The following is a 24,836-nucleotide window of genomic DNA, read 5'->3' as shown; positions in this document are numbered from 1 at the left end:
GTACCAGGTCCTGGAGCCTGTAATGGGAAACAGCATAATTCATGTCCTGGGTAAAATGACATCTGGAGTCTCTCAGAGGAGTACTTAGCAATGGGATTTCCAATTTATAAACCAGTTGGTTCAGATGGAGTCGCCTAGATCAGGGGGAATGGTCTGTTTCTCAGATCCTCTTATGGGAAGTGACAAAAATTTTTGGTGAGCCCTCACAACAGTTACCTTCTAGTAGAATACACAAGTGCACTGTTGATGACATGGCCAGATGATAATAATAATAATAATAATAATAATAATAATAATAAATTTTATTTCTATCCCGCCCTCCCCGCCTAGGCGGCTCAGGGCGGCTAACAACATTTAAAACAATTAACATAGATAGATAAAACTTTAAATTTAACAATTAAAATTTTTAAACATAAGAACCAGTCAATTAAATTAAATACATAATTCAAATTGCATTAAATGTATCTGGCAGCAATAAAATTATTTTGGCGCTGGTTCTGCCAGTTTAAATGGTTCCATAATCGTATTATGGATGGCGGCTCTTTTCAGATGGTCTCCTATACTCCTGTCCCACTGTTTTTTATGTTATGCATTTCATTTAAAGTCCCATCTTTCCTTCTTAGCATCAAGGCAGATTACATAGTATAAGACAATGCAGTCAAATAGCGTGAGATATCTAGGAAAAGGAGTAGAAAAATTCGAAAGAATGCAACAAAAATGCATCTGACATATGATATATAATACAGTAAACAGAGGAATACCCTACAATTCTGTTACATAAACATGCCCGTCATTCCATTATACTACAACCTTATTCCCTCTATGGAAATGCCCTTCTGAACTATTTTGTTTTTACAGTTTGATTTCACGCAGGCCATTCCACAAAGTGGGAGTCACAGCATAGAATGGTTTCAGGAGGGTAGCCGTGGTTTACAGTAGCAGAGCTAGATTTGACTCCAGTAGCATCTTAGAAACCCACAAGATTTTGGGGGTGTAAGTTTTTGATAGTCAAAGCAGGATGGGATATCACAGGTAAAATACGCTTTGTATGTATGCAAGTGTCATCCTTACTTTCCATTTTACCCCAGGCAGGAGTTTCCCACTGGTCAGACATCTGAGAGAATTAATTTTAATTTACAACCAGCTTTGGTTTCTTTGCAGGGATACTGCATAGTTTTGCATTTTTTCCCCTTTTGCCCCAGGGGCAGTCCTAACCATGAGGTATCCAGGGCAGCAGCTGTGCTGTGCTGTGGGGGGCTCAGAACCCTCAGTGCCTTTAAGCCAGCTTCTCCAGCTACTGCCCTACAATTGTTCCTCTGTGCTGCTTCAGATACAGGCAGTACAGGTGGAGGGCAATCAACTATAGGGTGATCAAGGACTTGCCAATGATCACCCCCTTTCCATAGATGAGTGATTCTATGGCATCATCCTTGGGGTTTACCAGGGTCCCAGAACAACTAAAGCTGCTGTTACCTGCTTAGAAGCTGTTGTCTTCAAGGTTCTGCTTCATTTTGCATTGACTTCTTCCCTCTCTCCTTCTCTCTGCACCTCTGCATAATGCAATTCTAAAACTGGAGAACTGAGCACTTTATTGGCTGGCATGAGCCTGCTTGTGCCCATTAGCTAGAATCTGATTGTCCCTGAAATTTACACTTCTTGCTTTTGAGAATCCTTTCTTCCAGGAGCAAGAATGTGTATCTGATATTTTGTCAAACAGCAGATTCTTATTGCATAATTTAAAAGACCCCCCTCCCACACTAGATTAAGAAGCACACTTCTGCTGAACTTGTTTGAAACTGTGCTGGGTGGAAGCTGTGCATCATACTCTAGTTTTTGGAGGGAGAACAATAGAGTAATGGCAATCCTAGACTAGAAGAAGGTGGCACTGTTCTGTCAGTAGTTTCATTCCAAGGGTTTACTTCTTTGAATAGCTTTAGGAAGGGAAATCCAGATGTTCCTCAGCATCTTCTCCACCATCTTGTGGTAAAGATGTGCAAGGAACCCCAATCAGTGAATGGATTTATTGCATCTGTATTAGTCCTTTCTGTAAGGAATGAGCAAAAATAAAGCAGTTGAGCTTGCTTGTTGCTTGGTGTTAGGGCAGTCAGACTCTTGATGAGCTGGATGATGACCAAGTTCCCCACAGGTCATCATTAAATTGCTGCAAATGTGAAACTTTCTTTTTTTGCTGGCAAAAAACAGCTGACATATGGTGACCCACAAGCCCAAATTTTCTTTATATGGTGACCCATCCAGGACTGGTCCAAAGTAAATAAACTGTGACCTTGGCACTTATCTAATTCAGCATTCCATTTTTTTTTAAGCGACTGACCAGATGATCTTCTTCGTGGTCTCTGTGCCTCACACTCATGGGATAGTGCGCCTGCGCCGATCCCCGAATCGGTATCTGAAAAAGCCCGGGATTTTTCCGCGCTCGGCGCCAACGAGCATGCGCAGGCGACCCACTGCGCATGCCCACCAGCGCCCGCGCGGCAATCCCGCCAGTTCCTTTCTGACCGCTGCGCTGAGAGGTTTACCTTTCCGTTTTCCCCGGTCGGTGAGAAGTTTTTGGCTTCGCCTTTTCTTCTTGTTAGCCCGTTTAATATTGTTGTTTAGTAGTTAGTTGTAGTTTATAGTTGTTAGTTAGTTAGTTAAAAAAAAAAAAAAAAAAAAAGCGTTTTGTGTTCGTCAGGCTACGGCCCTTCGGGGCACTTCGCCCGCGCTTTTCCCCCGCTCTTCTTTTTCTCGCTCAGATTGTTCTGGGGAGTTTTTTTGCGGCTACTTTCTATGGAAAGTCGCTGGGGGTTTTTCAAACGCTGCCGTGCGTGTGGGAAGAAGATCGCCCCTCCAGACGGTCATTCCCTCTGCCTACTGTGCCTGGGAGAGGCCCACCGAGTAGACGCGTGCCCGCATTGTCTCCGCTTTTCGAAGCAGACGAGAAAGAACCGGGCGGCTCGTTTATCGGCGGCACTGATCGAATCGGCGCTTAGACCCCATCGACCGATGGAGGCATCGGCACCGAAGTCGTCCGAAACCCCGGCACTGGAGCTCGCATCGGCCGATGCGGCTCCGATACTGACTCTGGACTTGCCGGAAGAGCGGGGCTCCACTAAACGTCCCCTCGAGGGCACGGTGGATATGCCTGCTAAAAAGCGCCAGGAGGATTCGGGGACCCGACCTCCGAAAAAGGCGAAGTTGAAGGAGAAGCGAAAGCGACCCCGCACTCCTTCCCCATCGGGCGGTACGTCGGCATCGACGTCGACAAAACCCCCGAAAAAACCTCGGACGCCTCCGCGCCGTAGCCCAGCTGACCAGCAGCGCCTGTCGGCGTCGGAACAAGAGCCGGAAATCGACTTGACCCAGCGGTCTTCGTCTTCGGGCTCCCGTCGTCGCTCCGAAAGCGGATCGACCTCGGAGGTTGACGCGTCGGCACCGATGATCGATCCACCATTCAAGCCCCGAGTCAGGCGAGAAACTTTCTACCCTCCTCAACGCTTCCCGATACCATCGTGGGAGCAACGCAGGTGGCAGCCTCCCTACTCCCGGTTCGAGACCTGTCGTTGGTACCCGGACGACTACCCCGATTGGGAGCAGGCATCCCAATTTTCATCGGTCTCGAGGGTTTCCCATCGGTCCCGAAAGGCTTCTGCGTCGGCATCGGTTCCCCCGGATCGACAGCTGGTTCCGGTAGATGCGGATCGAAGAACACCAATCCTTCCACCGCGAGAGTCGACCCCGATGCTCTCGGAGCACTCTACACACAGAGACTCCTCGTCGTCGGAATCGGAGAGTGAAGTCCAGGGACTGGAGCCTTCACCGGGTTCCCAGACGGCCGAGGATCTTCCGATCTCACCGTCGGAGGATCTGAAGTCCTATGGGGACCTTGTGAAGCGGATTGCTGCCACCCTCAAGCTGCCTGTAACGCAACCAGAGCCTGTAGTGGACGACAACGTGTTCGATATAATGCAACGGAACACATCCACTGCGGTGGCTCTGCCAGTGACCAAGGTGATCCTTCAAGTGGTCAAGGAGCCTTGGGCACGACCCTCCTCGACGCCAGTCTCATCCAAACGACTGGACCATATGTATAGGGTCCAGGAGCCCGGGGCTGAATTTTTGTTCACCCATCCGCGCCCGAACTCGGTGGTAGTTTCCTCCTCTTCAAAGGCAAGGAAGGTCCACTCCTCCCCACCGGACAAAGAAGGGCGGAAGATCGATGGAATGGGCCGCAAGGTCTACTCCGCGGGGGCACTCGGCATAAAGGTGTCTAACTATGCCGCCTGCATGGCTAGATATCAGTATGCCATGTGGGAACAACTTTCCCCCTTCCTTTCCTCGTTAACCGAGGACAAGAGAGCTGCTGCAACCAGGCTACAGAAAGAAGGTCTCGCTGTGGCCAGACAACAACTGGCCGCAGCAAAACATATGGTGGAAGCTTCAGCCAAACAGATCACGTCTGCAGTCTGTATCCGACGGCACTCCTGGCTCAGGTCTACCACGCTCCACCAGGACACTAAGACCTTCATTGAGGATCTGCCATTCGAGGGTGACGGGCTTTTCAGTACAACGACTGACTCGGCCCTCCAGGAGTTCGACAAGAGCGTTAAGACATCTAAGAACTTGGGTGTCCAATCTGCTGCTAAGGCTTCCAAATCCAAGCAATGGTCCAAACCCTGGACCAAAAAGCCTTACCAGAAGTTCTCCCCAGAGCAGTGGCGTCCTCGCCCTGCCCAATCCGAACGATCACCCTACTCAGGCAACGGCAGGAACCGTTACGGGTCACAACCGCCCAGCAAGTCGAAGGGGGCTCGCTCCCAGAAGCAGGGGGTTTGACTTCTTCCAAGCACGCGTCATCGCCCCCATTGGGAATTCATCCATCCGCCTACGCCCTTTCCTACCGGCCTGGGAGTTGATCTCCACAGACAGGTGGGCTCTGTCCATCATAGAAGAGGGCTACAAAATAGAGTTTGTTCAGACCCCGAACCAGTCCGTGGTAGTCACCACTCCCCCTTCCCCACCTCTGCTGGCGGAGGTGAACAACCTCCTACAGAAACAAGCCATAGAGGTAGTTCCACCGGAGGCCAGGACGGGAGGCTTCTACTCCCGGTATTTTCTGGTCCCCAAAAGGGACGGAGGCCTAAGGCCTATCATGGACCTTCGGAGTCTGAACAAATTTATTCTGTACCAGAAGTTCAGAATGGCTACGCTGCAAACAATCCTGCCCCTCATCAATCAGGGAGACTGGATGGCGACTCTGGACCTCAAGGATGCTTATTTTCATGTCAGCATCCATCCAGCGTTCAGGCGTTTTCTACGGTTTGCAGTGGGTGCTCGTCACTTCCAATTCAGGGCCCTGCCGTTTGGACTGTCTACTGCTCCTCGGGTGTTCACGAAGCTGATGAGTGTGGTGGCTGCCCATCTTCGTCTGCAGGGAGTCGTTGTCTTTCCATACATCGACGATTGGCTTCTTGTGGCGAAGTCGAGGGAGAGTCTAGCAACCCACATCGCTATCACTCTGCGTCTTCTTGGCACCCTGGGCCTGCAAGTCAACCTGGAAAAGTCCCATCTCACTCCTTCAAAGACAGTTCAATTCATAGGGGCTCTGTTGGACACTCAACAACATCGAGCATTCCTCCCTTCGCAGAGAGCGAAGGACATTATCACTCTGGTACAGCTACTTCAAAGGCGGCAGTGGGGCACGGCTCAGCAGCTTCAGCGGATGCTGGGGCTGATGGCCGCGACGACAAGCGTGCTACGTTTCGCAAGACTGCACATGAGAGGCCTACAGATATGGTTCTTGCGCCATTTTCGACCTCTCAGGGACTCACCTCGGAAGAGGTTCACCATTCCACCCGGGACTCTCCGCTCCCTGCAATGGTGGGGAACAGAGAGCAATATCCGTCAAGGGGCCCCTTTTCATCTGCCGACCCCTACAGTAACCATCGCTACCGATGCCTCCATGTGGGGGTGGGGAGCCCACCTGGAAGAGCTATGTGTGGGGGGCAAGTGGCCACCGAAACTGAGCCGGTGCCACATAAACTATCTGGAACTGCTAGCAGTTCACTTTGCCCTTCGATCGTTCCGCCCGCTGCTGGTGGGACAGACTGTGGCATTGCTTACGGACAACACCACTGCCCTGTGTTATATAAACCGACAGGGGGGGACAGTGTCTCGCAGGCTATGCTCGCTGGCGATGGACCTCTGGGAGGAGTGCCTCCAGTGGGACATTTTTGTAAAAGCTACACATCTGCCGGGGGTCCTCAACATACAGGCGGACTCGCTCAGCAGGGGTGGAGCCTCCCCTCACGAATGGGAACTGCATTGGAGGTTCCTAGAGCCGGTGTTCCAACTTTGGGGCTACCCACAGTTGGACGCTTTCGCCACAGCGCAGAACAAGAAGTGCCCATTGTTCTGTGCCAGGGGAGGTGCGGATCCGGCTTCCTTGGGAGACGGACTTCTACTTCAGTGGGAGGGCTGGTTCCTGTACATGTTCCCGCCCTTACCTCTGCTAACGAGGGTGGTCCACAAATTAGTGCAGGAGAAGCCACGTTGCATCCTGGTGACCCCGTGGTGGCCCCGTCAGAGCTGGTTTTCGATCCTGCTCCAGCAGTCGAAGGGGACCTTTTACCAGTTCCCGGCAGAACCGGACCTGTTGTCGGCCCAGGGAGGGCACGTGTTCCATCACAACGTGCCGCACCTGAAGCTGACAGCGTGGTTCATCGACCACTAGACTTTTCCACCAGGGTTCAGCAAGTGCTCCAGAGTAGCAGGAAACCTTCCACCCGTGCCTCTTACGAGAGGAAGTGGAAAAGGTTTAGTGACTTTGTGGCTGACTCTCCAATGTCACCTGACACTGTGGGGCTGCCCACAGTTTTTGAGTTTCTTTTGTCCTTGGTGGATGAGGGGCTGGTATTCTCATCCATTAAGGTCTATTTAGCAGCTATTTCTGCTTTTCATGGTTCAGTTGAGGGTTACTCCGTCTTTGCTCACCCGCAGTCCAAGAGATTTATGAAGGGGTTGTTCCGCCTTCATCCCCCGTCTAGATCCCCTCCACAGCTGTGGGACTTGACTTTGGTTCTGGACAAGTTGACTCGTCGTCCCTTTGAGCCTATGGCGACATGTTCCCTGCAACTTTTGTCTTGGAAGACTGCATTTTTAGTTGCCATAACTTCGGCACGTCGTGCGGGGGAGCTCACAGCGATGCGTTGTGACTACCCATACCTTGCCTTTAGGGAGGCTGGGGTCTCTCTGGCTCCAGACATTACTTTTCTCCCGAAGGTGGTTTCCCAGTTTCACCTTAACTTAGAAGTTTGGTTACCCACCTTTTACCCTAGTCCTTCCTCGGATGAGGAACGCAGACTGCACGCGTTAGATGTTAAGCGTGCCCTCCTGTTTTATTTGAATCGTTCACGGGGTTTTCGTAAGGACAATCAACTTTTTGTTTCCTACTCTGCCCCAAAGTTAGGGTCCAAAATTTCCTCTCAGAGACTGTCCAAATGGCTTACTGAGACGATCAAACTTTGTTATTTGTTGGCTAAGAAGCCTTTGCCTGGACCTGTTCGTGGACACTCCACAAGGGCGATGGCCACGTCGGTGGCATTCCTGAAGGGGGTGTCCCTTTCCGATGTCTGCAAGGCGGCTACCTGGTCTTCTCCGCATGCCTTCATGAAGCACTACGCGCTGGACGTGCATGCTCAGCAGAGGACTCGGTTGGGAGCTGCGGTGTTGCAAGCTGTTTCTTCAGGCTGACCGTCTTCCCGCCTCCAGGTATGCTTTGCTTGCTAATCTCCCATGAGTGTGAGGCACAGAGACCACGAAGAAGATAGACAGGTTGCTTACCTGTAACTGTAGATCTTCGAGTGGTCATCTGTGCATTCACACTACCCGCCCTCCTTCCCCGCTGCTGACGGTCTCTCTTCAGTAAGGGGCTTTCAGCGGTCAGGGAGGAACTGGCGGGATTGCCGCGCGGGCGCTGGTGGGCATGCGCAGTGGGTCGCCTGCGCATGCTCGTTGGCGCCGAGCGCGGAAAAATCCCGGGCTTTTTCAGATACCGATTCGGGGATCGGCGCAGGCGCACTATCCCATGAGTGTGAATGCACAGATGACCACTCGAAGATCTACAGTTACAGGTAAGCAACCTGTCTTTTTTGAGAAACCAACTAACATTGCACAAAGGGCAAAACTTCCCTAACTATAAACCCCAAGCAAGTGGCATTCTGACATACATAGCCTTTGAGTACGGAGGTTACATGCCAACCTTTGACCACTCTCTCCTTCTCCAGTACTCCCTTTAACAACCCTTCCCCTCGTCCTGCAGTCTCTAAGAAACAGTGAAGTAGAAATAACAATTCATATATGACATACAAGATTGTGTTCAAAGTCATACCATAATTGCCAAGAAGAGCGCAATGGAAAGAGCAGGGGTGGCCATTAGGGAGGGCTGGCATGCAACCCTCTTTCAGAAGCTTCACAACTCACTTTTGGGTCCCATGACACAAGGTGGGAAATACTACAATAGGGTTTTTAAGACAAGAAATGTTCAGAGGTGGTTTGCTGTTGGCTGCCTCTGTGTAGCCTCCTTGGACTTCCTTGGTGGCCTCCCACCCACATACTAACCAGGACCAACCTTGCTTAGTTTCCAGGAGCTGATGAGATTAGGCTAGCCTGGGCTGTCCAGGCCAAGGCAATGTAAAATGTGAAACAACCTTCATTAACTTTGTTCAGTATTTTGATCGAAGGCTTTCCAGAGTCTCAGGTCTTTCCCAAACTTACAAACTGAGCTCCTTTATCTGGGGGTGCCAGGGATTGAAACTAGGATCTTCTGTATGGAAACTGCGCTGTGAGTCCTTCAGCCTGTGTAGAGTGATAGGCGGTGGCTTCTGAGCAGGCAGCAAGGAAGGGCACAATGAATTGTTTTTTAAATTGGCTCTTGGGCAGTAGGCAAGTAGATTAAACCTGGATGGTCAGAACTCTGCCTCCAGTTTCACATTAACAGAACTGACTTTTCTTATGTTGGGAGCAAAAAGTTTTCTTTGTAGAACCAGTTTGCCTCAAGCAGAAGCCTGATACAGTTGTTTACTTTTTAGAAGATTTGTATGTTTGTGTGTCCTGCTGTAAACAAGCCATTCTCTTCACTTGTGACTCAGCAGGAGGTGAGTTATTTAGTCTGTTGTTCAGTGTGGTGTTTAGGACTGCTGTAGAAGCAAACTGGGAGTCTGGTGGGATTTGCACTGCTGCATATTTTATTAACAAATTTGCACAGCATGTTAGTGGATGCTCTGGGGCTCGTGACTGGTCAATCAAAGGTTGAAGGGAGGAACTGGACTTCAAAGTGCAGCAAGCAGAATTTATGGTTTCGTTGATTGAGCCAAGACATAAAGCCAGATGTTAGTATCTGGCCTAGTCAGTCTAGAGCAGTGTTTCCCAGGCTGTGGATAGGGACCCAAAAGTGGGTCACAAAGCCTCTGAAAGTAGAGTGCAGGCCAGCCCTCCCAAATGGCAAGTCTCTTGCCCAGAGGTGAACTTTGACTTGCTTGGGATTCTTAGTGGGGGCAGCTGCACCCTTTCTGTGATGTGTATTTGTTGGGTACTATAGAAAATGGAATGCTGGAATAGATGGGTGCCAAGTTCCTAGTTTGCCTAGGGTACCAGAAAAACCTTGGACCAGCACTGGCTGGGTCACCACAACAAGTAAATTTGGGTTTGTGGGTCATGATAAAAAAAAAAAAAAGTTGAGAACTGTTGGTCTAGAGGTTTCATACCTCTAGAGAGCCAGTGTGGTGTAGTGCTTAAAGTGTTGGACTAAGATCTGAGAAATCAAGGTTTGAATCCCCACGCTGCCATGGAAACTCACTGGATGACCTTGGGCCAGTCACACATTCGCAGCCTAACCTGCCTCACATGGTTGTGAGAATAAAAGGGAGAAGAGGAGAACAATAGAGATGTGCACAAAATATTGGTATTTTTTACACTTCGGGTATACTGAACATGAAAAATATTAGTATTTCCCAATATTAGTATGTTATTGGGATTTGGGAAATATTGGGGATTGCTGAATTTCCACTCCGCCCCAGCTCCATTATACTCTATGTGGGCCACTATATTGGGGGTCTAATTCTGTGGGCCCCAGAAGAAGGGGGCCATGTTTCCAATGGAGGAGATTTCTTACCGCCACATGCAGACCTGGCTGGGAGGCTTCTACTGCCCAGTGCTTTAAACCACAGGTCAGGAAAAGCTGGCCTCAGGATCTGCATGTGGTGGGGAAGTGTCTCCCTGCCAGATGCAGACCTGGCTGGGAGGCTTCTCCTGCCATGTGCCTTAAACTGTGGACCAGGAGAAGATGGCCCCAGGATCTGTGTGTGGAAGGCGGGTCTCTCCCCACTGGATGCAGACGTGGCTTGAGGAGCCTACCAACTGAGGTGGCACAGAACTCTCAGCTCTCATTGCCCCAGCTGATCCTTTCCTTGATATAAAGGTAAAGGTAGTCCCCCTGTGCAAGCAACCGAGTCATTACCCATGGGGAGGAGTCACATCTTGACATTTTCTTGGCAGACTTTTTGTTATGGGGTGATTTGCCATTGCATTCCCCAGTAATCTGCACTTCACCTCCAGCAAGCTGGGTACTTATTTTACCAACCTCAGAAGGATGGAAGGCTTAGTCAACCTTGAGCTGGCTACCTGAATCCAGCTTCTGCCTGGATCAAACTCAGGTCATGAGCAGAGCTCTTAGGACTGCAGCTTACCACTCTGCACCATGGGGCTCCTTGGCATAGCTAACCTGAATAAAAGCTGGAAAAACCTGGTTTTTATTTGGGCTCAGCTACATTGGTAGCTGAATCAGATCTTTTGATCTATATTTGGCTGAATTAATACCCCCAGAATACTGATAAGGTATTTTTCAGTTTTTTATTCGGTTTGGTTTATGCTGAATGCATATCCCTAGAGAATGATGTAAGCTGCTTTGGGTCCCTGCTGGGGAGAAAAGTGGGATGTAAATAAATAAGTAAACAAATAAGTATTACTTCCCAGTCATGGAGGATGTGTTGCATACCTGTCTTCCCTTCTTTGAGGCATGGAAACCCCACCCCCTTCCAATTTACCACACTAGATTGTAGGTTTGGACCATGAGGCTACCATTCCAACCACCCAAATTCCCCAATGTTCATCGTGATGTTAGTATCAATAATCACATGCAAAAAGCTGATAGTACCAATATGTATTATTAACATGATAGTGATTTCAGCTGCAGTGCAAAATTAAGTGTGTAATTTTTTTGCTGTTTGCTTTTGCAAATCTGGAGTCTGTGTGAGTATTCGTTCTTCGTTGCTGAAATATATGTTATGGCAAAAGATGTTGTACACCTCCAAGGGAAATTTGTTCACTTCTGAGCAAAACTCAAGCCATTTCTGTAAATAGTGCTTTTGTTGTGATTGATTCAAGAAGGGTTTAGATAAATATATGGAGCACAGGTCCATCAGTGGCTATTAGCCACAGTGTATGTGTGTATATAAATTTTTTTGCCACTGTGTGACACAGAGTGTTGGACTTGATGGGCCGTTGGCCTGATCCAACATGGCTTCTCTTATGTTCTTATGTTCTTATTGTGTTTCTTACTCCATCTCTGTTTGCTTGGGGCCAGCATGGATAGTAACGGTTCATACGTAGATTGAATGGGGCATTGTGGATTCAGTAAGAGATTTCCCCCTGTATGTGTTATGTGTCTCTGAAAATTCCCAAGAGCATCCGGATGGAAAGGATGCATAATTGGAACTTGATTTTTGCTTCAGCCTTGTTGGACAAATGTGTCGTGCTGAGGCAAATGAAAATAAATCAAAGAGTGCATGACAGCAGGCAAATGCTTCCTAGTACCAGTACTGATGGATACATAGATATTGATAACCCCACCTGGCAGGAAATGTTTATATTTCTCTGTAGCTTGTAGGATGATTTTCCATGTTAGTGTTGGGTTGTTAGAAATACCTATACCTTATTTTGAGTAAACAGATTTTTTAAAAACAAAACAATGATCTTTGATTGTAGTATAAAACTTAACGCATTTCTAATTATGGTAGTAAACTGTCAGAATGCTTAAATGATGCACCAGAAGAAACTTGCTTCTCTTCCATAAGAAATCCATGAGCTCTTAGAAAATTGGGCAGCTTTGATTGAGATTAAACAGAGATTTAAAATCTGTGAATATTTAGTAAACATAGAAGCAGAGATTTACTTGTTAAAGTGCAGAGGGGAACTGCTGGACATAATGTGGGAATGCTGATACAGCAGCAGGTAAATGCTCTCATCTCAACAGATGGTACAGTTGTGAAACTGGAGAAATGTGGGATGTTCTTTAGGCAGGGATGGTACATATGCCGATGTTTCTGTTAAGGATTGATGAGCTTCTCTTAACATTTTAGTTCCTGTGGCACAGAGTTGTTTTCAAGTTGCTTACACATGGTAACTTTAGCTTGAAAACTGGCCTCTTGTGAGTTACTCTGGGCAGCTCATAACCATCCAGCTATTGCCAGTGATGCCATTAAAAATGTTTTTAAAGAGTGAGGATGAATACAAAGGTTTTTTGTTCAATTTTGAGTTATGCAGATGTGTGTGCATTAGGTGAATGGTCTTTAATGAGATGTAGTACTGTGTACTCTTGTGGAGGTGCACAGTGAGTTCTTAGGTGCGAAAACAAGCTTTTGGGACACACTAAAGAGATACCTTCAGACATGAAAGAGAAAACAGTTGACTTGGACACTCCTCTGCTATGGTGAGAGCCACCACTTGTAGCTGCAACAACACTGAGGCAGAAAAGAAGCTAAGTACAAGGAGGTGTGGATATGAAGAGAGAAACACAAATTAAGCAAAATGAATATGGTATCAGGATTTAGGAGCCTGGCTTGTCAGAAGATATTTTGCTACAAAGGAAACACTACTCAGATGCTGGGACTGTTCTTGATGGGTGTTTACCCAGTCTGTGCAAATAAATGGTTTTTCACCAGGATCAAACTCAGGGAAAACCAGTTCTGCAAGTTTGCAGCAGAGTTTGATGGGGTATGCCTGCTGATTGGTCAATGCCTGTGTGACATCATGAAGACACTAGAGCACTTTGCAACTTTTCAGGAATTTATTTTCTAAATAAAATGTATAAATAAGGTGATCAATGAACTTTTCATTCTGTAAATGTACATGTGTCATGTATGCAGTCTGTGTTCCTTTCTGCTTTTACAAAGGAAATTACCTATCATACTTGAGGCATGCTGTGTTTCTAAATTGAAATTAGAGGAACATTTTCTTCTTACGTCCTTAAGAATTACTTTTAGCATATATAAGAGCAAAAATTACTTGACAAGGAATCATTCTCTTTCTGCATAAGCCACAGTTCCAGATGTGCCTTTGCAGCATCTCTGTATTGGGGAATAATTAGCCAATCACACCTGACACAGCAGAGTTAGCTGTTAACAGCAGAAGAAGGTTGGAAGAAGAAAAAGCCGAAGCACTGAGTCTTACAGTGGACAACCTCCACAATAGATGTTAACTGTGGGCAAATAGGTTGGAGGCTTTTGGCATGCAACATATATTTTGTATACATGATACGTTTTGTACTTTTAAACATCCAAGACTTCTTGAGCTTTTAGAAGTGGCATGACGTGTGTGTGTGTGTTTAAATTAATGCATTTATATCTTCTTTGTAATGGAACAATTTTATCATATTTTTATCTGCCTTTTGGTAATGGGAAGGATTAAACCTCCAAGTTTAGAATCCTGGCTTGTGTTGAGTAAACAGACTGATTCACTGATGCTCCAGTGCTTAGACATCACTGTGTGTTAGAACTTGATCTAATTTGGAAGTTTTCTATCCAGTTCTGTGTACAAGACAGGGGTGGCGGCGGTGAGAGGGCTGCCTTTGAGTGTAGCAATACCTTGCATTTGTGCAAAACTTGAGCTTAATTGCAGTTTGTTGTGATGTCTTGACTCTATCCCATGTCTCTTTTTTTTAAACCCATTTGAGGCAGCAAATAGGGAGTCTCTGAAACATTGAAAAAAATAAGTCTTCTGAATGAAGCTAAATGGACTTCATTGGGCCTTAACACCGTTTCTGGGCTGATGCCATCCTGTAAAGGTTGAATGGCCTTATAGCCCTGGCATAAGCTTGATTTTAAAAAGGCTGAGAGGTTGCCTGGTGAACTGATTCCAGGAATCATTTGCCATCTTCTGTTGTATCCCTCTGGGTTTCCTGACGCCACCTTTCTCTGCCTTTGCTTAGGAATTATTTCCATGACAAATCACCCCCCCCCCCAAACTAGGATGACAGTAATGAATCCCATTTTATGTATGCATGGAGGAAATTTGACCTGCAGAAAATTCCAACATGCTGTGTCCAACTAGTCTGGCGTTTGCTAGGCAGCTTGTTGTCTCTGCTGGGTGGTTGCTTGTGGTGTTCTTTTGTCACATGGTTTTTGCCTCTTAGCTAAGGAGCTGCTGTGCGACAGTAATGAGTTTGGCTCAAGAAAGCGGAAGATGCTGAAGAGCTCATGGGAATAGCACCGCCGTAGTATTTCTGCCTGGGTCAAGCTTGTTTTGAGAGATCATCTGCAAATGAAGGGTATCTAGTTAGAATATTGTGATAGGTTCTGCTTGGTGTTAATTCAGCTGATTTAGAATATAACCTCAAGGCTATTAACAACAGGAAAAACAAGATTTATACCTCATCCTTCCCTGTACAACAGTGCTCAGAAAGGGTAACAACATTAATAAAACAATACCAATAAAATTAAATATTAAAACAATTTTTGCAATAATATTAATTGGTCAGATAATACAAGCAGGGATGTATGTAACATGGCATTATTTAAAGAACTCCTTGACTGTGAGCTTGTTTCTAGGCACAATTTAAAATGCAGATATTGACCTATGAAGCTCTTAGTATCTGGGACTGGTATATTTTAAAGGCCACCTGCTCCCATATGAACCTGTGCAGTTATTAAGGTCTTCATGAGTGGCCCGTCTTTGAGTGTTCCCTGCCTTTGGAGATGACATGAGTGGCTACCAGGCGGAAGTGAGCATTCTTTTTAATTTTTCTTTTATACATTTTAATGCTGCCTTTCCACTCAACTTAAGATCTGCGAGGCAGTGAACTATCAAAACCATTGCAAGAAGTTTTTTTAAAACACATAAATATATAAATCAGTAAAAAAATCTTAACGAATTTAACAAAATAAAAAAGGAACAAAGGAGTGCCAGTAACACAGGCAAGTATTCACCTACTAGTGAAAGACAATGATAGAACAGAACAGACTATCTGGGGAACGAATTACATAATTTTGGTGTCGCAGCTTTCTCAGGTTGCTACCCATCTAGCCTAAGATGGCAAGGGCACCCAAAGGAAAGTTACTCAAGATGACTGCAGTGGTCAGGCAGGTTCCTATGGGAGTAGGCGATCATAGAGTTGGAATGGACCACCAGGGTCATCTAGTCCAACCCGCACAATGCAGGAAATTCACAAATACCTCCTTCTAAGTTCACAGGATCAGCATTGCTATCAGATGGCCATCTAGACTTTGTTTAAAAACCTCCAAGGAAGGAGAGCCCACCACCTCCCAAGGAAGCCTGTTCCACCGATCTGTCAGGAAGTTCTTCCTAATGTTGAATCAGAAACTCTTCTGATTTAATTTCAACCCGTTGGTTCTGGTCCAACCTTCTGGGGCAACAGAAAACAATCCTGCACCATCCTCTATATGACAGCCCTTCAAGTACTTGAAGATGGTGATCATATCACCTCTCAGCCGCCTCCTCTCCAGGCTAAACATACCCATCTCCTTTAGCCTTTCTTCATAGGACTTGGTCTCCAGACCCTTCATCATCTTTGTTGCCCTCCTTTGGACTCATTCCAGCTTGTCTACGTCCTTCTTAAAATGTGGTGCCCAAAACTGAACACAATACTCCGGGTGAGGTCTTACCAGAGCAGAGTAAAGCGATACCATCACTTCACGTGATCTGGACACTATACTTCTGTTGATGCAACCCAAACTTGCATTTGCCTTTTTAGCCACCACATCACACTGTTGACTCACGTTCAGCGTATGGTTCCCTAAGACCCTAGAACCTTTTCGCACATAGTACTGCCAAGTCAAGTCTGCTCCATCCTATAACCATGCTTTGGATTTTTCCTACCTAAATGTAGAACTTTATATTTATCCCTGTTAAAATTCATTTTATTGATTTTAGCCCAGTTTTCCAGCCTGTCAAGATCATCCTGTACTCTGTTTCTTTTAATTTAATTTAATTTATATCCGGCCCTCCCCGTGAAGGCAGGCTCAGGGCGGCTCACAGATTAGGGTCAAACAATGTCCAAACAAGATAAAACAGCAATAAAATAAGAAATAAAACAATTATTAAAACATCAATATCAATAGGTACTAGTGCAATAATTCATACAGACAATTAGAATTTCAGTGATTATAGATGGCAAGTTGGTCATTATTAGGTGTTCCAAAGAGGACCCTGTTGTATCTGAAAATTTAATGAGCATTCCCTCTGTTCCTTCATCCAAATCGTTTGTAAAGATGTTGAACAAAATAGGTCCTAGGACAGATCCTTGAGGCACTCCACTTGTCACTCCTCTCCAAGAGGATGAGAAACCATTCACAAGCACTCTTTGGGTGCAATCTGTCAACCAGTTACAGATCCACCTAACGGTAACAGGATCCAAACCACATTTTACCAACTTGTCAACAAGGATAGTATGCAGAACCTTATAAAAAGCCTTACGGAAATCGAGAACTATGTCTACAGCATTCCCCTGAATCCAGCAAGGTAGTCACTTTCTCAAAAAAAGAGAGATCAGGTTAGTCTGATATGACTTGTTCTTGAGAAACCCGTGCTGGCTCTTAGTAATCACAGCCATCCTTTCTAAATGTTCCAGGACTGTTCCTTAAGGTATGTTGAACCCAAGCCATATAGGTCTTTAATGGTCAATATCAACAGGCTGAATTGAGCCCAAAAGCTGATTAGGAGCCAATGTAGGTAGAATAAGAACTGAGCAATATTTTCCTCACAACCTACTCCAGTCAACAGCATCTGTAACAACTATAATTTCAGAATTCTCTTCAGGGTCAGCCCAATGCAGATCTCATTGCAGTATTCTAACCTAGATGTTAAAATCTCTCCTCATGTCTGTTTGACGTACTATTTCTGTGGCTTTCAGACTAAAGATGCGAAAGCCAAAAAGCCTTCATTAGGTAAAAGTTGTTTTCTGAGGGCTTTTTTCCATTGGAGAGCACTGAAAAAAACCTCTTGTGAAATGTTTTCTCCTTTGAGATACTTTAAGACAGTATTTTACTTGAATTATATTAAAAATATTTTAAGACAATCTTCCATATAAGGTAATAAATATATTACCGTAGAAGGTATAGTATATACTATCGGCATTTATATCATGTTTTCAAAGATACATATATTGTATCAATATGACTAATTTTGCCCACAGTTGATTTGCTGTAACATGGATGATAACGCACTATTGAAAAGTTCAGTGTTATAAAGTTTTAACTTGATGTCTGAATATATTGCTAGAAGTCTTGCGGCTGTTTGACTCTATTTCTGTTTTATTTTGTTGTTGTTGCTATTCATTAGCTTTTTTGTGATGTAGTGATTTATGTTGTAAGTCACTTTTTAAAAATTGAAAGGAGGGGTAAAAACATCTTAAATAAAACCATGGTTTGGGTTTCTTTGGGTGTTGTTTGCAAGAAGTACCCTCTGTAGACTGCTGCCTACTGAAAGTGGGTTGCCCATGGGGTTGCCAACAACCTGGGAAAAAACTCCCTTTAGTAGAGGCTTAATGTGTAGAAATGGACAGGTGAAGCTTTTCATGGCATGGGGTAAGTAGCATCACCTGATAAATACCATCTCTTTAAGACTTTATTAAGAAAGGGATGCTCTTTCTGTGGGCTTTTGGCAAGTCTAGTTGACAAAGCACTTTTTTCCCTTTGCTTTTTGGTGCACTTGCCATTGGCTGTGTAGCTGCACTCTGAGCTTTCTGAGGAGCCCCGTTCTTCTGTTAGCACTGTGGGACTGGACCGATTGCACTTCTGAGAAACTGAGTGAGCTGAAGCTTGACGTTTGAGAGAATTTGTCTTTGGCCCTTCTCTAGAGCATGTGGTTCAAGAATCACATTGATGCAATCCCCATGGGTAAGTTTGGAGTTCATTGTGTTATAACACCCGATGAAATGGGCATGAAAACCTCTTGGGGACTGCAAAAACAAATATTTGTTTTACCTTAAGCAGCTCAGACCACCCTTGTTTCTTACTACATATAGTAAGACTGATCACCATTTAGTGAACATACTGTTACTTGCTCTGTGTAGGATTTGTTAATGTCCTTTGAAGGTATTTCCTTGATATTTTTGCTATTAACCATTTGAAATATGGCTTGGAGATGAAGCTTCAGGGCTCACAGCAAAACATTACACAGCATCCCTGGGCAATCCCCTTCAGAGATTTAAATTCACTGTGCCATGTGTAATACAGTGAGAAGAAACCTGTATAGCAGGGGTGGCCAAACTTGCTTAACATTAGAACCACATAGAATAAACATCAGATGTTTGAGAGCTGCAAGACATAAATGTCAGATATTTGAGAGCTGCAAGGAAGGAAGGAAGGCAGGTAGGCAGGCAAATAGATGGAGGAGATGGAGTTGGAAAGAAAGCAACTTTAAATGCATTCTCCAAGCCGCCAGCTGACTTGACTTGGCAAAGTGATTTAAAGAGAGAAAAGCCTTCTTCAAGCTGGCTGATGAGAGCTTCAAGAGCTATACAATATGTGTGAAAGAGCCAAATTTGGTTTCTGAGCCAGTTTGGCCACCCCTGCTGTATGGTTATATAGGCATTGCATTGCTGTAGGTGCCACAGTATGGTGGCCAGCTAAGCTACTGAAAAGACTGTAAAACTCCATAGTAATATGTTGTGCATGTTTTCTTTAATGTTTTGTACAGCATTGGTTATTTATGAATAACAACAATAACAGTAATAATTGACATGGATTCTCTTTCTTTACTTTATGTGCAGTTTTGTTAACCATCAGTCTCTTCTGTGTCCTCATTTCCTTCTAGGATGCTGAAATAAGAACATCCAGGCGCTGGCTTAAGAGACTCCACATTCTTCTCAGTCATTTTTTCTAACTGAACAAGTTGCCTCATTCCTCTGCTTTCTACAAGCCTCTTGGGGTTCCTGGCAATGTATTGCTTCTGGAGAAGGCAAGCACATTTTCCTTCTTTGTGCGTATGTGGGTATATGCATGTGGCAAGGTCCAACGGTAGCCCATTAACCGCCCCCACCCGCCCCCCCACCCCAGTTCAACTTTTTACATCCCAATGAAGTTGGTAAAGATACCACTTAAGTGGCAGGGCAAATGTTTTGTTTGAGATAAAGGTCCAGGTTCTGTGCCTTGCATCTTAGGGGCATTTTGTGTGTTTTATGAAAGCATACTCAGGTTTGCCAGCAGCTAAACACTCAACAATGGAGCTGCAGTCTGCCATGTGTGTCTTGATGAGTGAACACATATTATATATATTTTTACTGTATCCATACTTCATTTTTTAAGTGCACCTATCATGCATTGTGTATGAAGTGATCCTCAAAGGATCTCCATTTGTAAGGTTTGGAAGAGTTCTGCTTGACTCACTGGAGAGTTGTTCCTCATTGAATTTGACAGTATTGTGTTAGATTGACTGTTGATCTGATGTAAAGCAACTTATTGCCTGCTTATGCTGCTGGTTCGAAACATTAACCACAATGGATGGACAGTATTTCTTTTTGTCCATCCTGAACCCACTACTTTACATATCGAGTGATCAAGATGTACAAATTTGCTGCCAGAGGATGTAGTGATGGCAGCAGGCATAAATGGCTTTAAAAAGTATTTTATGCATTCGTGAGGATAGACCTACTGGTGTCTACTAGCCATGAACTAAAAGGGTCCACATATGAAGTCAGTAAACCTCTGAATACTAGTTCCAGAAGGCAACATAAAGGAAGGCTTTGGCCTCTATGCCCTGTTGTTGACCGTTTGGAGTTGCCAGTTGGCCGCTATTTGAGACAGTATGCTGGTCTGTGGGTCTGATCCAGCAGGGTCTTGCAAACTGGTGAAAATGTATGTGTTTTAATATGCTTGTGCCTATAGCTCTTCTCTATGTTTGTCTGGGTCTGTTATTTTTCAAGAGACAAAATGAGTACCCAGCTTGCTGGGGGGAAAGTGCAGATGACTGGGGAAGGCAATGACAAACCACCCTGTAAAAAGTCTGCGGTGAAGTTGTGAAAGCAACGTCACCACAGAGTCAGAAATGACTGGTGCTTGCACAGGGGACTACCTTTACCATTTTTTACCTACTGTACTTGAGAGGGAAGGTGCAAGATGGAGTTACTGTGTATCTTGAGAAGCCCACATGTCCACTGGAAATATGTTGGAATGAATGGTACACATCTGCTTCTTACTTGGCTCCAAATTCATTCTGGGGGATGCTACATTCAGGTGTGGAGCTGCTGGTTTTGGTTTTAACATGCTTGCTTGAGGGGAATTTCTCTCTCTCTTACACACATACACACACGCACCAAGAGATGTTTAAAATAAAGGAATGAAACTTTGAGGCAGTCTTGGAAATGAAAACAGGCTGACATTTAGCAGAATAACCAAGAATAGATATCAAGCATAAATATAATATGTGCATGCAGTCAGTATTGTACATGCCCACAAGAACATGTAACTATTTCCAGTGCCTACAAAATATATCTTACATAGCATGTAACTTAGGGTAGGAGGGAGAAGAGAACAAGGAGAAGAAGAAGAAGAGCTGGTTTTATACCCCACTCTTCACTACATGAAGAAGTTTTGGAGCAGCTTACAATCACCCTCCCTTCTTCTCCCTGCATCAGACCCTCTGTGAGGTAGGTGGGGCTGAGAGAGTTCTGAGAGAACTGTGACTGACTCAAGTTCACCCAGCTGGCTTTATGTGGAGGAGTGGGAATTCAAACCCAGTTCTCCAGCTTAAAGTCTGCCTTTCTTAAGAATTTTACCTATCCAGTTCTGTACAGAGGAGTCTTCTGGGAAGGCAGGTGTACAGATATCCAGTGATCCTTGTGAACCTTGACCTTACACAAAACCAAGTAGATCTGAAATTCTAGGAGAGGAACTTGTTAAGAGAGGCAAGTGAGAATCTAGATAGTGGTTCCAGGAAGTCATCTAAAGTGATCCAAAATGGAGAGCACATGGAGCAGATCTGAGTGTGACAAGTGAGTTAAAACCCAGGGTACACCTAGAGTACGATTTTGAATAATAATAGCTCATAAGTTTGGGGCCAGATGATAAAGAAAGCAAAACATTTTGATGTTGTGAGCTTAGAGGGAGGAAGGTAAATTTAGGGGAAGTCAGAGGTAAGCCTTAGGGGAAGTCAGAGGTAAGGAGATTTGATGCCCTGGCCTGGATAGCCCAGGCAAGCCTGATCTTGCCAGATCTTAGAAACTAAGCACAGTCAACACTGGCAAGTACTTGGATGGGAGACCTCCTTGGAATATCAGGAGGCGGGGGCAGGCTTTATTTGGCCACCTCCCTGAATATCCTCCAGGCCCCCAGTAGGGGGTTAGTCACTAGAGGCTGCCGTGACTTCCAGGTGCGCACACTCACACATGCTCACACACAGATGCACACATGTACAAATAAATAAAAAAAATTAAGAGGAGATTTGATCTGGAAGGAGAACAAAAGAAGAGCCTTTCTAGATCAAATTGATGGTTCATCTAATCCCAAAACCTGCTTCACACAGCAGCCACCCAATCAGTTACTGGGCATGGCATAGAGGCCAAGGTCTTCCTCTTCTGGCATTGATATTCAGAGATTTGCTGCCTCTGACTATGGAGGTTCCCTTTAGCTACCAAGGATGGTTGCCATTGATGCTTATCCCCCATGGTTATGTCTAACCCCAAGTATGTCCAGAAGGGGCTTCCATAGTGGAAGTGAGAAAGATGTCAGCTTCAGGAGTAAAACTTACTAAGTGGCAAGCTGGTTTCTTTTAGAGTATTGTACCTGTCTGGATCTCTTTCTTTCTGGGTTTTCCATTGAACCTGGCTTCATCTTTCTGGCTTTGTCCAAGTTTACAAGCCCTTGTTCTTTCATGACTATAATTTGATCATGTAAGCAGCCTGCTGTTGCCTTTTGTTCTGTAAATGCCCTGCAGAATACACCCTGATGAGGAATGGCCATAACTTTCTGAATTTGGCAGAAAAAGCCAGGTTCCTCACAGGCCAAGGAATAGAAGTAAATGCCAACATAGAAGGCAGAGAGATCATGGCAACAATGGAGAGTGGACAGGCTAGACATATAGGTTGTTAGTTGCATTGCGCATAGATAATGCTTCTGAGCTTCTTGGTGTTATTGGTCCTTTGGTAGTCAAATGGTGGTGAGTACATTTATTGGTACAGGCAGGAGGTGTTTTCAGTCAGGAAATGTTTTTAAAAGATGAGGCATTGTTTATTTAGAAGATTTATATCCGGCATTTCTGCTGTTAAAATGGCACACACAGTTGCCCACAGCATGTTTAAAACATTATGCAATTGTAACACAAGTTTAAAAATAAAATAAAAAGAATCCCACACGAGCAGCTTGAAGCAGAATAAAAGCAATCCTAAAAACAGCAATAACACTTTGAAATAATAAAAGGTGCAGATATTGTCACAAGCAAACAAAAGAATTACACTTGGGATGCTTTCAGTGGTTATTATTAGTGATGGCAGTTTTTGAATTGATTCTTAAACCTAATTGATGTGGTGTTTCCTTGGGAAATCTCTTTTGCTCGCCAGCTTTCTCATGTCTTCGTGTTTCTCAGGTCAGTTGTTAGTTTTTCTCTTCTTTTCTTTTTTAAAAGATACTTATTTGGTGTAGTGGTTAAGTGTAGTGGTTAAGTGCACGGACTCTTATCTGGGAGAACCGGGTTTGATTCCCCACTCCTCCACTTGCACCTGCTAGCATGGCCTTGGGTCAGCCATAGCTCTGGCAGAGGTTGTCCTTGAAAGGGCAGCTGCTGTGAGAGCCCTCTCCAGCCCCGCCCACCTCACAGGGTGTCTGTTGTGGGGGAGGAAGGTAAAGGAGATTGTGAGCCGCTCTGAGACTCTTCGGAGTGGAGGGCGGGATATAAATCCAATATCATCATCATCATCATCATCATCATCATCTTCTTCTTCTTCTTCTTCTTCTTCTTCTTCTTCTTCTTCTTCTTCTTCTTCTTCTACTTCTTCTTCTTCTTCTTCTTCTTTCTTCTCAACTATGGCAAAACATAAGGAATGGTATACTGAATGATCTGGGAGCTCATGATGCAGTAGTGTTGAAACTAAATAAATAGAGACCTTATCATTACTTGTATGGTAAAGCATTATGCTGCTTCATGTTTTCTGAAAGGAAGAGCAGTGTATAAACATAAGTACAATGATACAGGCCGTGCCTGACTGTGCAAGGTTTTTTCCAGTTAAAGTAGCAGCAAGTAATGTTCCTCTCTTTTTGTCCTGTGTTCATTAAGGGTGTGCGTTCAGCTAGATCGTAACTGAAGAAATACCTCCAAAATACCTTATCAGTATTTTCCAGATGCTCCTTCAACTAGATAGAGATTTGGCCATTTTCTAGCTATCCAAAATGATTGGTCCTTGAAAATCCCAAAAATATTTGAGATTTTTTGGGACCTCTGGATAGCTGAAGTTAAAAGGTTTGGAGAGAGTGGGTTTTTTTTCTTCAATAAACAATTTTATTGATAACATATGGTAGCAAATCTATATCTATATCTTACAACTTAAAAAAGGAAAGATTTATCTACCCCTTATCTTACTTTTCCCCCACCCCTCCCCCCCGTTACTTGACCCCCGCCAGTGTTATTTACTTAAAGAAAAACAAATATTAAAGGTACCCTTAACTATTAAAAAACCAAAAGTTATATTCTTGTTTTTAAAAAACTTAATCATTATCAAAGTTTGTCCAATGTCCTTTTATTTTCCACTCCTTTTCTACGTATCTTCTGAACTTCTTCCACTCCATCTTAAAAACTTCTAAATCATAGTCTCTTAATATTCTTGTTAATTTGTCCATTTCACTCCATGACATAACTTTTATAATCCAGTCCCATTTCTCTGGTATTTTTTCTTGCTTCCACAACTGCACATACAATGTCCTAGCAGCTGAGAGCAAGTACCAGATTAAAGTTCTATCTTCTTTTGGAAATTTTTCCATTTGTAATCCCAACAGAAAAGTCTCTGCAATTTTGTTAAACTCATATCCCAAGATATTAGACATCTCTTGCTGGATCATCTGCCAAAACATTTTACCTCTTTCACATATGGTAGAAAGAACCTTTATGCTTTTTACATTTCCAACACCTGTCTGGCATCTTGTTATTCATCTTTGTTAATTTTTTAGGAGTCATATACCATCTATACGTCATCTTAAAACAGTTTTCTTTAATACTTGGACATGTTGCGAGTTTCATAGAGTTCTTCCACAAATATTCCCAAGATTCCATCTTTATTTCTTTATTTACATTAATTGCCCATTTTATCATTTGAGATTTCACTACTTCATCTTCTGTAGACCATTGTAAAAGTAATTTGTATACTTTTGAAATTAGTTTCTCATTGTCTCCAAGCAGAACTTTTTCCATTTCTGTTTGTTCCTTCCTTATTCCTTCAGTTTTGATATCATTCTCCACCAAGCTTTTTATTTGTTGCATTTGAAACCAATCATATTTATGACTCAATTCTTCAGCAGTTTTCAGTTCTATTTTCCCACTTTGTATTTTTAATAATTGATTAT

The 24,836-nt window shown here is 44.3% G+C and overlaps 1 protein-coding gene across 1 annotated transcript in view; it reads left to right on the top strand.

Annotated features, from left to right (window-relative positions):
* CHD6 (chromodomain helicase DNA binding protein 6) overlaps positions 1-24,836 on the top strand; it is a 128,876-nt gene that overhangs the window by 12,189 nt on the left and 91,851 nt on the right. Inside the window, exons 2-3 of the mRNA XM_060231026.1 lie at positions 18,016-18,185; positions 19,105-19,248. The gene's annotated coding sequence lies outside the window, so the exon portion shown is untranslated. The remainder of the gene's footprint in view (positions 1-18,015; positions 18,186-19,104; positions 19,249-24,836) is intronic.

Source organism: Heteronotia binoei, chromosome 2 (assembly GCF_032191835.1).
Source record: "Heteronotia binoei isolate CCM8104 ecotype False Entrance Well chromosome 2, APGP_CSIRO_Hbin_v1, whole genome shotgun sequence".
Classification (NCBI taxonomy): domain Eukaryota; kingdom Metazoa; phylum Chordata; class Lepidosauria; order Squamata; family Gekkonidae; genus Heteronotia; species Heteronotia binoei.
This window is presented reverse-complemented; position numbering and strand designations above follow the sequence as displayed.